General features: G+C 41.4%; 1 long non-coding RNA gene across 4 annotated transcripts in view; it reads left to right on the top strand.

Moving 5' to 3' along the window:
- The window catches only part of LOC143663026 (uncharacterized), a 74,248-nt gene that overhangs the window by 21,317 nt on the left and 37,824 nt on the right, over window positions 1-15,107 (top strand). Inside the window, exons 4-5 of one of the 4 annotated variants that reach the window (XR_013165713.1) lie at window positions 668-767; window positions 848-1,052. The exons of the other annotated variants lie outside the window; for them this stretch is intronic. This is a non-coding gene — a long non-coding RNA (uncharacterized LOC143663026). Of the gene's footprint in view, window positions 1-667; window positions 768-847; window positions 1,053-15,107 lie in introns of those variants that run through there. 4 annotated transcript variants of the gene reach the window in all.

The raw sequence follows: 15,107 nt of genomic DNA, 5'->3' as shown, positions 1-15,107 counted from the left end.
AATTAGAAGGGCACAAAGGAAAAAAAATAGGGTACAAGTGAGGAAATGGAATGAGATACTGTGAGATAAGCCTGGAAGATTCAGACAGGATGGATACAAAAGGGAATGACACTACACATGTTTACATATAGGCAATGATATATATTCATAAAGAATCCACTAATAATCAGGACGGGCCATGCTGTGAGATCATCTGATCATCTCTCTGGTTTAGAACAGGCTCCTGGAGACCATATAAACTCTTAATGCCACAGGCACACTAAGTTCAGACACTATGTTCTTCCAACTTTTGTGGTTTCATTGGGCATGTTACCTAAAAGGACTAGTCATTGGTGCTGATGTAACATAATGTGTTCTCAGAAAATCAACTAGGAAAACAAAGTAAATAAAAGCCAACTGAGTGATAGGACTACCTAATATATATGTTGGCTTAATATCAAAAATGAAGTTCCCAGTTAAATCTAAGACCCTCTTACCAAGACAGTTCAGCCAAAGGGAAATGTATCTGCTAAGTAAAGACCAACCTATGAATCAAGTGCACCAACTGCCTAGAATTCGACTGTAAGGACATGTCTCAGAATTTATAGGTAAGAAATTATTTTATTCCCTAATGATGACTAAATCTATGACCCACCTTTTCCTAACCTATATCTGTCTGTCTTTATAGAAGATGCAGGAAAAGGAAAGTGTACCACATGGAGAGCTGGAACAGCAATGGGTCAGGTGTTGAATACATCAACTTGCATGCCAGAAACCCAGACACCCAGGTGGCAATCTAGGAAATAACAAAAATTTTTCCAATCATGGGGAATCAGAAATAACACTTCTTTTCTTCTGTTATTACTAGTCAGACTAATCCTCCTTTCCCAGGAATCGGAGAACAACTCTGGGAAGATCTTGGAGCATGGAAATAAGAATTACAGGGAATCTTGGAGCCTAACAATCAGCCCAGTGAAGTTAGAAGGTCACCAGGAAAGCTCTCAACTCTAGAGACATTGGGAGCCATCCTAAAATTTAGGGCACAAAGGAAATCTCATGAGAAAACAACAGTATGCAATTAAAAAGATCTAACATATAATATTGTTTGCCAATGTATAAAAAGCCATCTGCAGCAAAATCTTACATCCGATTGCTAGGGCAGCTCTTGGTATAAGAATTCATATTTGATTCACAGGAATGATTAAACTTTAAGGAGTCTGAACCCTAGACAATAGCCAATGATCCTGATTTGTCTTCAAGGTAAGGAAATACCTGAAAATCTACATGGGAGACTTGGGACTATCTTTGCTATACATCTATAAATAAATATGATCTTTCCAGTGTTCAATTTCAATCTCATAACCATAATATGAAGACTTTATCTTATGGGAAACTTTTACTCCAAAAGAACCTCAAAATCAACTATTTTTAGATTTAAAAAAAACGTAAAAAGCAGTTCACATTCTTGGAAATGAGCCAATTGAATAGGAATCCCACCCCAAAATGAAGGATAGGAAATAATCTCCAAGAGTTATAGGGCAAAAGAAAAGAAAAGGTTATAGGGCAGGAGATTGCCCAAATCAGACAAGCATGAGCGAGGAGCCATCAGCCTGCTTTCTGCAACTCCCTATTGGAAGCCCAGCAAGACACATACCTTGTGCCACATGTTCCATGATGGAGAGGTAGAGCTAGGAGTCTATGAGTAAAATGTTCTGCACCAACATGACCAGAAAGATCGTGTGACAGCTCAGAATGAAATCATTACAAGAGGCAAAATATGTAATAGGCATGAGAACACACAAAAAATACATCCCACTTAAGACTCAAGCCTAATTGCTTCCTTGACCTAAAGGGGTAACAGCATTGGAACTAAGAGCACACAAGGTACCTCAGAGATGAGAGTGGGAGCTTTGAGGAGATCTGGCACCCAGATCCCCAGTGCACATGCTCAAGGAGTTAGGGGCTTCCTGCAATTGGTTTCCCAGAGAAGTCAGTCGGTACATACCCTTAAGTTCTATAAAGTTCTTGAGAATAAAGAGGCAGACATGCTGGGCAGAAAGGGGTTACAAGAAAACCACGTTGAGTCTAACAGAAGCAAGAAGGATGAAGTCCTGTCCATCTAGGACCTTCTAAGTAAGCAAGAGATACATTCCCAAACTCCTCACCTGGACAGCACAAGCTCATTTCTTCCCTGAAGACCTCAGAATAAGCTCAACCTCAATTTTCGAGGAGAGGAAGGGATTAAATTAAGCCTCCCATACTTTACCTGTGATACTGTCATGGTTGATTCAGGAAAGGTAACAAATCAGGACCACTTCAAGTCTGAACGGCTTCTTCTTCTTGTGACCTGCGACCTTCCTCTGCCTTTATCATTGTCCAAAGATGATTCTATTTAAAAAAGAACAAAGAAACTGATCCAAGAAAGGAAGATTCTTCTCACTCTAGCAGAATAGAGAACCAAGATTAAGACCCACAGTCAACGAAGTCAAGGGAAGCATCTGTTCCTTAACCTAGAAGCTGCCAGCTTCAGCAATAGTAGAAACCCATATGACACAACAGTAAGATTCACAATGATTCCTGGAAGGATAGCCACCTGAAGGTTCCTACATAAAAAACCGGGAGCTAATTACAAATTTCATCATAAGACCTGCCAATATATGGGCCCAAATGACTACTCACAAGTCACATAAACCCACCACTTGAGGTTGTGAACATTGGTCAGAAAATACCAAGGACCTATCACTAAAGAATAAAGAGATGAACGTAAAAGCCACAATTAAACTTTAAACTGAATCTTGCTACCCACCTACCATCAGTATGGCCAAACTTAAGTATATTAAAAAGAAAAAAACTAAGCCAGGGCAGTACAACAGTGGCTCAGTGGCAGAATTCTTGCCTGCCATGCCAGAGACCTGGGTTTGATTCCTGGTGCCTGCCCATACAGAAAAAGAAAAGAAAAAAATAAATAAGTCAAATAGGTTTTTGAACAGGTTACTGAGACTCATTACCACTGCCCCAAAATTTAAGTGAAGAGATTTGGCATGATCCCCAGAAATTTGTATTTAAACATTACAGGGGATATGTGATTTTGCAAGTTGGGACCACACATGGAAAACCACTGCATTGTAGCATGGCAGCCTAGTTTGTAATGGATGACTAAGAAAGCTAAATATCATGGAGTCATACTTTTAAGAGTGGAACAATATATTATCAAATATTCAAGTACAAGAACTGAAGGAAAATTATTCTAAATCCTAATACTTCTTCCTAAAATACAAAACCATCAGACAAGCAAAGTAACTTGAATGTTAAGGACCTCTGCAACATGGCCATGGCTTACATATCCACCTCAGTATCTTCCCAATTGCTTCTCTCATTCTAGATTCAAATCATGATAGTTATTCCTTTTTTTCCCCCCAATTAATGTCAGAATCCAGGTCAAAACCTGCAGGGATATGAAACCACAACTACCATACCAACTGACACATTAGAGACAATGTCAGACCCAAGTGTCATTCACCAATTTCAGGTAGTACAAAACACATTTATTAAAAGATGTCAAATATACTCTCCATATCTGACAGTCAAAGCTCCAAGACATACACCATTTATTAACTTTTTAAAGAATGGCTTAAGTTTCAAGAAAATGTCTAAAGAGAAATCTCATAAGAAAGCAAAGGAATGTTATGGAGGAGATTCAACATGTTCTCCATGATTTGCCAATGGATAAAGAATCTGATTAAGAATCAGTGACCACAGAACTTCATATAAGAATTGATATTCAATTTGAGGAAACAGAACTGATTCACCTTTGAAGTGTCTTATAAGAAAGGAAGACAAACCATATCCAAGGAGAATGGGAACATTGGAGTGGGCTAAGAATCCAGGAGCTTCTAAGCGAGACAGTATGTAGTAAAGGAATGAACAGGTTCATCCCACTAACAATGAGTCAAACACAGGTGCAAAAACAAAACAAAAAGCAAAAAAAAACCCTTTTATGTTCTTATCACCAGAAAGATATTCCAACCCCAAGGAACAGGAGGCAATGCCTGGAATGAATCAAACACACCCATACAAAGATAAGCATCACAGCGAACCACTCACATATTGGGAATGGCAGCCAAGGGAAGTGGGAAGGTTACTGTATTAGTTAGGGTTCTCTAGAGAAACAGAATCAACAGGGAACACTTGCAAATATAAAATTTATAGAAGTGTCTCATGTGACCACAGGAACACAGAGTCCAAAATCCACAGGGCAGGCTGCAAAGCTGACAACTCCGATGGATGGCCTGGATGAACTCCACAGGAGAGGCTCACCAGCCAAAGCAGGAATGAAACCCATCTCCTCTGAGTCCTCCTTAAAAGGCTTCCCATGATTATATTTAGCATCACTAATTGCAGAAGACACTCCCCTTTGGCTGATTACAAATGGAATCAGCTGTGGATGCAGCTGACATGATCATGACCTAATCCTATGAAATGTCCTCATTGCAACAGATAGGCCAGCGCTTGCCCAATCAGATAAACAGGTACCACAACTTGGCCAAGTTGACACCTGTCCCTAACCATGACAGTCCACCCCTTGTCAACTTGGCACCTATATATATCACCTTAAACCATACTTAATTTCCGAATGAAAACAAATAAGCACACATTTTTTCTTTTACCTGACAATACTCAGCTGCCCTGCATATAAATGGAAACACATTAAATCTCTCCAGAATAGTGTGCAAATCCTTGGGCAACATTCATTCTTAAACTTGATATCTTACAACTTAAATAGTATAACATGAACAAAATAGCATTACAGTCCTCATTTCTGTAACTGATCACGTGGTTGAAGTTCATATTTATCACTACCTTCTTCCACTACCCATTCCATGTTCCCTCTACCCTCAGCAAGCACTTCAGCTGGCCGTGGTTCTTTGCCTGGTGGGGTGACCCAAACCTTCATTCCTGAAGTTTCAGAGCCATTAGTAGTCCTGCCTGGATTGTGTTGTTGCAGTTTTCCATTGATTTTAATCACAGGGCATGGTAGTACTAATAGACGCCCTAGGGGATCTCCTATATTCCAAGAAAACTCTTCTTTGCCTCCATTATGTAGTTGCAGTCCTACTTCCTTCTGATAGTCAGGGTCAATTACCCCAGACAATAATGTAATCCCCTTCTTGGTGTGTTGATCCAGAGGCATCAGTAGCCCAAAGTGACCAGGTGGAAATCTTAACTTCCAGTTCAGTGGTATCACTTGTTTCTCCTGGAGGAGGCACACCCCATTTTGGAACTAAAACCTGTAGACCAGCAGAACTCAGGGTAGCAGGGACAGGAAGCAAAAATTTTCCTAGAGGATCACTAGGGGTAGTAGTGAGTGGTACCACACGCATTTCCACCCCTTGGTTCCTGGACCCATGGATCCTGGCTATGGGAGAAACAGCACCATACAGTGGACGCTGATTCAGAGCATACACAGCTTCCTGGAGAACATTACCCCAGCCTTTCAAGTTTTTGCCACCTAGTTGGCAACGTAATTGAGTTTTCAAAAGGCCATTCACCGTTCTATCAATCCAGCTGCTTCTGGATGATGGGGAACATGGTAAGACCAGAGAATTCCATGAGCATGTGCCCATTCCCACACTTCATTTGCTGTGAAGTGTGTTCCTTGATCCGAAGCAATGCTATGTGGAATACCATGACGATGGATAAGGCATTCTGTAAGCCCATGGGTGGTAGTTTTGGCAGAAGCATTGCGTGCAGGGAAAGCAAACCCATATCCAGAGTATGTGTCTATTCCAGTTAGAACAAATCACTGCCCCTCCCATGAAGGGATTCCAATGTAATCAACTTGCCACCATGTAGCTGGCTGGTCACCTCGGGGAATGGTGCCATATCAGGGGCTGAGTGTGGGTCTCTGCTGCTGGCAGATTGGGCACTCAGCAGTGGCTGTAGCCAGGTCAGCCTTGGTGAGTGGAAGTCCATGTTGCTGAGCCCATGCATAACCTCCATCCCTACCACCATGACCACTTTTTTCATGAACCCATTGGGCAATGACAGGAGTTGCTGGGGAAAGAGGCTGACTGGTATCCACAGAACGGGTCATCTTATCCACTTGATTATTAAAATCTTCCTCTGCTGAAGTCACCCTCTGGTGTGCATTCACATGGGACACATATCTTCATGTTTTTAGCCCACTCAGAAAGGTCTATCCACATACTTCTTCTCCAGACCTCTTTGTCACCAATTTTCCAATTATGGTCTTTCCAAGTCCCTGACCAATATTAAGACTCATCTGTTTCATAATTGGAGTTCATCAATAGGGCAAAAGAATGTGGATTTGACTCGGTAAAATAGGACTGACATTTGAGGAATCTGGTCACTCTTGTTATTACCCAATGAATGCTGAGTGTCCATGAGGTGAGAACGGATCTGTATATTCTGACTAGGGAGCATGGGTGGCACTCTCTGATCCAGATACTAAAAAGCATATGACTTTCCATGAGTTTAATTTCAATTATGGAACAACCACATGGAATCATTTATTGTATTATAACAGAAGTTTTAACCCAAAAGAACCCAGGATTCTATCTAGATGTCTTCTAGATAGAATCACTTCAAAAAGCAGCTACCCTACTTGGGGACAAGGCAGGTGAAGAATTCCATCCAAAAAAAAAGAAAAGGATAGAAGATTGTTTCCAGTAAGAGTTAGGCAGGAGAGGTGGACTGAGGAATCTGCATCTGGAGCAGAACACTACCCCACTCCTGTTCCTTCTGCAGAGCCTTCCTTCTGGATGCCTTCCCTATTGACTGTACTGGAGTCCACTTCACCCAGCCTAGCATTGAGGAATCCCATCCCCTTCTCAGAAATTCAGCCAGAGGGAGAAGAAGGGGTACATCCTCCAGTAGACACCCAAACACACCCATGACGACTCAGGTTGTCCTAGAAATGTGTTGTGGTTCAGTTCCCAAGTGCCTAGTGCTGCTTCCACACTGAGGATGGAGCTTTGTCCCCACAGGATCCACCAAGGAGGCAGCTCAACTCTGGGATATCTTGACCATTTGCAAGTATTTCTTTCAATACATCAAAATCTGTATTGATTTTTGGATCAATCTGGGATATCTGGGATATTTGGGACATCCAGTCTTCAAATCAGATGTATTTTCCCACTTGGAGCAAGGAGAGGAACTTTGCAGCAAAGGAATTGGATTTTTTTCTAATACTAGAATTCAGACAAGAAAAGTGGTCTTAAAATAAATGTTATCTGTGCAACATAACTACAGAAAAGATACATTGACTATCATGTCATTGAGGCAGAGTTCCTCTATCAAAAAGAATGGCATTATATGTAGTGAATTGCCAGAAGATTTTACTCGCATATGTGGAGTGATTCAACAGGTGTTAACACCTAGTGGAAAGAAACCATACCACAGCAATTTCATTGGAAAAGGCCACAGCATCTAGTCATCTGTTAATAAACAAAAGCAAAAATGCACCAGAAATAAATCATCAGAACGTCATCTAATTCGTGAATTTTTTATTCAAAAGTCTGGCCTTACACATTACAATGACCCTGACACTGGAGAGAAACTATATGAATGCCAAGTATGTAAGAAAGCCTTCATTCTATTCCTACCAGAAGACAGCATGAGAGAACTCACACTGGAGAGAAAATATATGAATGCCAATATGTGGGTAAGCCTTCATACATTGTTCCATGTTTAGACACCATGAAAGGAATCACACTGGAGATAAACCATATGAATGCCATCCATATGGGAAAGTCTTCACTCAGTGTTCTAACCTGAGATGTGAGAAATCCCACATTAGAGAGACACTATATGAATGTAATCAACTTAGGAAAGCCTTCACTCATTTTTGTTGACTTAGAGTACATGAGAGAACACACACTGGAGAGAAACAGTATGAATGCCATCTTTGTGGGAAAGCTTGCTCTTGCCATTCTCACCTGACAACATATGAGAACTCACATGGACAGAAGCCACATGAATGCTATTGATGTGGGAAAGCCTTCACTCATTGTTCTTCCCTGAGTCAACATGAAAGAACTCACCTGGAGAGAAACCATATGAATGCCATCTTTGCAGGAAAGGCTTTGCTCAATGTTCTGCCCTGAGACAGAGAATTTACAGTGGAGACTGACCCTATGAATATCACCTTTAGTCAAAGCTTTCAGTTATGATTTTGCCTTTAGAAAGTATGAGAAAGCTTACTCTGTAGAGACACAATAAGAATACCCTCTATGTGGAGAAACCTTAGTTTATTTATGCAACCTTAAACAACATGACAGAACCAAAACTGGAGAGAAACCCTCTGAATGCCATATTTGTGAAAGGCTTCAGTCACTGTTCTGAACTTAGATGACATGAGGTAACGCATACTAAAAATGTTTTGTATTTGGAAGAGATTTTAGCTCGAATGAACCTTTTAAAATGCTAGGAAACATCACACTGAAAATAAAGATCACTGTAATCAATCTGGTAGAGCATTTAGTCGTACTGAATATTGTGTCAATGTAAGCCAGTTTATGTTGGAACAGATCAATATAAATATCACATATGTATACAAGTCTTTAGTAGATTGGCATACAACATGAAAGAAATCAAAACATGTAATTGATGTGAAGGTATTTATACTGATTGCTCCACTTGATTTAGAGAAAAGTCTTTACCAGAAGATAAAGCCCCTTGAAATAGTGCCAGATAATATAAGCTGGAGATGTTATTCATGAAATATCACACAATATTATTCATCAAACAACACTGGTAGGGCAAGCATGAATTCACACTGTATAAAAATTATTGGTGTCACGAATGAAAGCATGTCTGAGATCACCCATTCCTTAGTGTTAAGGTATTTATTCTGAGGAATCAACAATCCTCAAGTCAATTTAGATAAATGTTCAGCTGGATTTCAATTCAGAAAATTCATAGTATTAAAATAAAGTCTTCTATTTGGGCCCTTTCATAGTCAATTCATAAAGAGACAAGAATTTAACAAAACAACTTAAAATTTTGTGAGATAACAGTGTAGAATTGTGAAGTGTCATTGGTACTAAATTGAATAACAAATTTTAGAAAAATAAAATGAAGTGAAATTAATTCCATAGATCAGCATTTTCATATTTATAAGGAATAAATACTGTTGCTGAGAATCTAAAAAAAAGAAAGAAAAGTTAGGCAGGAGATGACCCAGATCAGATAAGTAGGGAGAGGCATGAATTTGCTCCCTCCCTCCCCAAGTCCTCATCAAAAGCCCAAGACCTTCTCTGGCTGTGATGTTCCCGGGTGTGCTCTAAGCCACGCAGTTCACCTCGGAAAGGGAGAACTATGGGCCACTAGGAGGACAGTCTTTCCAACATGTTCAGAAAGTTCTCATGATGGCTCAGGATGAAAAATAATAGGAGATACCCACACATGCATTGTGCCTGAGCACATGATTCCCACTTTTAAGTGGGACTCAGACATCATCCTTCATTCAACCTCAACATTGAACATAAAGAACACCAAGAAATCAGAGAGCTGAGGGTATGGGAGCCTTGAAGAGAAGATCCTGGTACTCCAGGTCCTCAGTCCACACGCCCCATGGAGTCAGTTTGTGGTGGCTGGAGACCCCTCAGGGCACTTGGACACAGGAAGCCCCCACGTTCTATGCAAAGGAACTCTTTACATTAGAGAAACAGGTAGGTAGGGCAGATAATAGTAATAAGACAGGCTCAGCTGGGTCCGGTGGAGACTAGGGGGATCAAGTCATTTTTGATCAGGGCCTGAAAATTAGACAGTAATCATTTTCCTTATTCAGTCGGCTCAGATTAGGCTTCCCCAAACCCCTCAGATTAAGCTTGTCAGAGGATTAGACTGCTGAAAACCTCATACTCTTTCCAGAAGTGGGCCCATCAGCCAGGCAGTAAATGAGGCCCACTTCAGTCCTGGCAAAGCCAGGTGTCCCTCCTCACCATTGTCAAAGATGACCCTGTTCAGAGAGCAGAAGCCTGCTCCAGAAACTGCTTTCAGATCAGTGTACAAAGAAAAACATCAGCAGGCAGCTGGTGCCGAGGGCTGCAATGCTCTTTACATACATGCCTAAAATATTCCTAATAAAAAGCTACCTTCTTTAGTAGCAAGAGAATAAGTATTAGGGACAGAATATCAACACAGTAGCCTTTAAGTTTTCCATTCAAGATATGCACACAAGACGTGGGCAGTCTAGTTAAAAAGATGACCTTGCCAAAAATGACAACTGACAGCCAATAAATACTTTCTAAGATTGGCTTCAAAAGTCTAAATTTTTTTATACACTATAATGTATTCCTACAGTGTCATGAAAAGCAAGTGAATAATTTACTGTTCAGTTAAGGTGGTCATTTTGTCAAATCCATGAGCACATGGCATAACTGATAAATTCTCAAGTCCGATAAATAAACAAATGCCATGTTGCAATGTACTTTTCTAATTATATACTTAAGTCCAAAACTTTCATATAAGTTCTTATTCTTCAATCAATTCACACTATTGGAGTTGTTCAGAAAAGTAGGCTGATTTATTACAGATGATATTAGGCTGAAAGCTCAATTGACCTTCGGATTCTTTCATAGTCCTACCTCTTCTCAACTTACAAACAGCCCCAGAATCACTAGTTGTTGACTACAGGTACCTAAGGGTTGCATCAAAGACCAAGAGGTGGTGCTTGAGACAAATTAGGGTCCCTGGTCTCCCACTCACCCATCTGGGACCCTGAATAGCCGAGTTCCCTTATAGTCTCCAGGTCAATGGTTCCATCTGACAGGGCATCTCAATATGAGGATAGTCATCCCCTTCTTTGAGGTTCCCAAAGGCCACTCTAGAAGAGGAATTATTCTAGAAGAGAAAACTCACAGATTGAGCACAAATTGGAAAGTGAGAAGCACTCTATAAAAAGCCCTAGTCTATAGCTCTTTGAAGATTCTCTCTGGTCTCCATGAAAACATGTGCCCTGGAGTGGTCAGTACACCCTATTTTTTCTAGACTTAGGCTAGAGAGGGGAAGCATCACACTCTGGGACTTTCCCAATTGCAAATGGCCAGTCCTTATGGGTTCATACATTAAACCCTTTAAGATAGATAAGTAAATGCTCACATGAGCTTATCTTACTTGGAGTGACCCTCAAAGGAAAGCAAGTCTGATTTTCATGTGCTTTGCCATCAGGTGCTATCCCACATCTCTTTACTGGCAGGTGTCCAAGATAGTAACATCTGATACATGTCTAAAATAAAGTCCATAAAAAGGCGCTATGTGGTAGGATTACCTAATAGAAAAGCAGACGTCAGAACAAGATGAAGCATCAGCCCTATATCTAAGATCATCTCCTCAAAGGAGTTCAGCCACAGGAGAGGTGTGTGCTAAGTCCAGACCAACCCATTAAACAAAATGCTAGAACTCAATCAGTATGTCTCAGAACTCATAGGTGGGAAGCCATTCCATTTCCTACTCACAACCAGATCTATGACCCATATCTTTCCCACCCAGATCCATGTCTGTCCTTTGTAGAGAATACTGGAAAGGGGACAACATGGAGAGTAGATGCAGCAGTGTACAGGATGGGTTGAGATCCATCAAGATCCAAACCAGAAACTCAGGCACCTGGGCGGAAATTTCAAGAATGAACAGCCTCATCACAATAAGTGTGGATCAACAAACAACTCTCCGTCTTTTACTCTGGTCCTTCTCCCCAAACAGTTCAGAATGAGTAAAAACAGGAGGCATCCACACCAGCATTATGCCTGAGCATTATGTTAAAAGAATTCCTACGTTTGATTGAGACTCAGACATCAATCCCTTGACTTCAAACAAAAGGGTCAGCAACAATGAACACACAGAACACCAATAAGTCTGAAGGTGAGAATATGGGGTACCTTCTGGAGAAGATACAGTGCCCCAGAATCTCAGCCTGCATGCCCCATGGAGTCAGTTTGTGGTGACCAGCAAATGCCTCAGGACAACTAGACCCAGGAAACCCCTAAAATTCTGTGCAAACAAGGGAAGTCTTGAGACTAAGTGGTCAGCAAGTCAGGCATGGAGGGGTTAAAAGAGACTCTTAGCTGAGTCTAACAAGGGTCAAGGGGATGAAGTCCTGTCTGGGCAGATACTAAAGGCTTGCAGTCAGCACAGGCTCAGCCTTTCCCTGAAAACCTCAAATTACACTCCATCAAAATGTGATAGCTATGTATGACCCAAAAGTGAGGTTTTCTTCAACCTCTGCCTCTTCTAAGTTCACAAACCAAGTCTATAAATAAGACTATTTCAATTCCAGTAAAGCCACTTCTCTCTGCCCTCACCATTATGCAAAAATAAGACTATTTTGGAAAGACCAAGGAACCCGACCCAAGAAAGGATATCTTTACCTTTGTCTACTGTTCTGGGAGGTGACAAAGATCACGAGCAATGACGTTAAGGAAATATTCCATTCCCCAACCTAGAAATCACCAGGTTCAGTAACAGAACACACGCACAACACAGTAGAAAGTAATGCTCCCTGGAAGGATCTCCTGAAACTAATTACAGACTCCATGCTGTCAAGGCACAGTCCCCACTGCTAGAGGTTGTGAACATTAAAAGAGCCCAAGGACATGTCAGTAAATACTGAAGAGATTAACATAGTAATCCACAACTGAATGAACTAAACTTCAATCCAAACTGATCATCCAGTTGCCTAACTTAGTGGCAGTTTTTCCAAAACACTAGCATGTAAAGACATCCATGTGCAGTTCAATGTCCATGGGCTGTTAATGCCAGTTTTGAGTCACTCAACTGGGATTGAGTCCCAGTCCCAGTGTGGGGACTGGGAATATGCATTTTTTAAATTCCCAGCTGATGCTCAGGTAATCATTTGGGGAATATACATTGAAGACAACTGCATAGTGGACTGAGGTTAAAGACTCCAGAATCAATGCAGTGTGGCCTGACATGACTGCAGTGACATCAAGGAACAGAATTTTATGACAAAACATGTAATAGGGAAGTCTTATTGGCAGTCTTGGGGCAAGTTCAAAAAGGGCATCTGCTGTAATACAACTATAATACTATACTATACTATAATACAACTTGCCAACTCTACTTACAAGTCACCTAATGTTCATAGAAGGACAATGTAGAAATTGTGAGGACAGTGGAGAGCTATCAGAAATTGAGCCTATAAGAATGCCTCCAAGAAAAAAGTTCCCTCTTGGACAAGTGTGGCTCCCTCTGTTATCCTTAGCAGCACCAAAACACGGCCCAAAAAAGAGGGTTCCTCAACCATCAGAGACATCTGTCAACTACAACTCATGGCTACAACCAATGATGCTACATTGCTGAGGTTCAGCATATAGATATACCAAAGAGTTCTCATTTGTCACTGACAGTAATATTTCATCTACGCACCGATCAATTCCATAGATAGCTAAGAATTAGGCAGGGATGAGGTATCATCCAGATGGGCATGACTTTCAGTCAAACCTGATTTAAAAGCAGCACAGATCAAGGGAGGGCAAACAGGGAATTAAAGGCTGGCAAAGACTAATCAGAATTTATGCAATAGAAGGTGACAAAGGAAAATAAGATCTCTGAAAAAGCACTAGCACCAGTACTATCCGATAACAATAAATATCCCATAGAGAAAAGGAAGTTCCCAGTCCTAAACCCAAGGTCATCAATGCAATTCACATTAACAGAGGCATCTGCTAAAACAAGTTGGTACCTTCCCAAGACATTTTAGGGCCTAAGGATAAAGTTTCACAAGAAAGCAACAGGGACTTCCGGAGAAGATGGCGGCTTAGTAAGACGCGCGGGTCTTAGTTCCTCCTCCAGAAAAGCAACTAAAGAAACAGAAACAATACGAAACAGCTCCCGGAGTCACGACAGAGACCAAAAAGACAGCGTACCCCATTCTGGAACAGCTGAACGGGCAGGGAGAATCTGCTTGGGTGAGCTACCCGAGGGGCGCGCATTTTCCCGGCCGGGGCGGCTGGCGACTGGGGTCCCCTCCACGCACGTGGCTCCCCGGCCTGACTGGGAACGTTGGATAGCGGGGCCCTCCCGTCACGCTTGGCGTTTCGGGCCAGCTGGGCAATTAGGACCGGCACTCTCCCAAGCCGCTGCGGCCAGCGACCCCCACCTCCGCACGGTTTCCCGGGCGACTGCGGTGCAGACAGACGAGCGCCACGAGCGCCACCTACTGGGCAGGAAAAGAAAAACAGAGCCCAGAGATTTCACAGAAAAAGCTTTCAACCAGTTGGGTCCCACACCCAGGGAAATCTGATCAAATGCCCAGACACCAGCAGAAAATAATGGATGACGCTCGGAAAATTGAAGATATGGCCCAGTCAAAGGAACAAACCAATAGTTCAAATGAGATACAGGAGCTGAGACAACTAATGCTGAATATACGAACAGAAATGGAAAAATTCTTCAAAAACCAAATCAATAAATTGAGGGAGGACATGAAGAAGACATGGGCTGAACAAAAAGAAGAAATAGAAAATCTGAAAAAACAAATCACAGAACTTATGGGAGTGAAGGACAAAGAAGAAAAAATGGGAAAAACAATGGATACCTACAATGGTAGATCTAAAGAGGCAGAAGCTACAATTAGTGAACTGGAGGATGGAACATCTGAATTCCAAAAAGAAACAGAAACTATAGGGAAAAGAATGGAAAAACTTGAGCAGGGGATCAGGGAACTGAATGACAATATGAAGCGCACAAATATACGTGTTGTGGGTGTCCCAGAAGGAGAAGAGAAGGGAAAAGGAGGAGAAAAACTAATGGAAGAAATTATCACTGAAAATTTCCCAACTCTTATGAAAGACCTAAATTTGCAGATCCAAGAAGTGCAGCGCACCCCAAAGAGAATAGACCCAAATAGGCGTTCTCCAAGACACTTACTAGTTAGAATGTCAGAGGTCAAAGAGAAAGAGAGGATCTTGAAAGCAGCAAGAGAAAAACAATCTGTCACATACATGGGAAACCCAATAAGACTATGTGTAGATTTCTCAGCAGAAACCATGGAAGCTAGAAGACAGTGGGATGATATATTTAAATTACTAAAAGAGAAAAACTGCCAACCAAGACTCCTATATCCAGCAAAATTGTCCTTCAAAAAT

Source organism: Tamandua tetradactyla, chromosome 19 (assembly GCF_023851605.1).
Source record: "Tamandua tetradactyla isolate mTamTet1 chromosome 19, mTamTet1.pri, whole genome shotgun sequence".
NCBI classification, from domain to species: Eukaryota; Metazoa; Chordata; class Mammalia; order Pilosa; family Myrmecophagidae; genus Tamandua; species Tamandua tetradactyla.
Note: the sequence above shows the minus strand (reverse complement) of the source record. Positions and strands in the feature narration are given on the sequence as shown.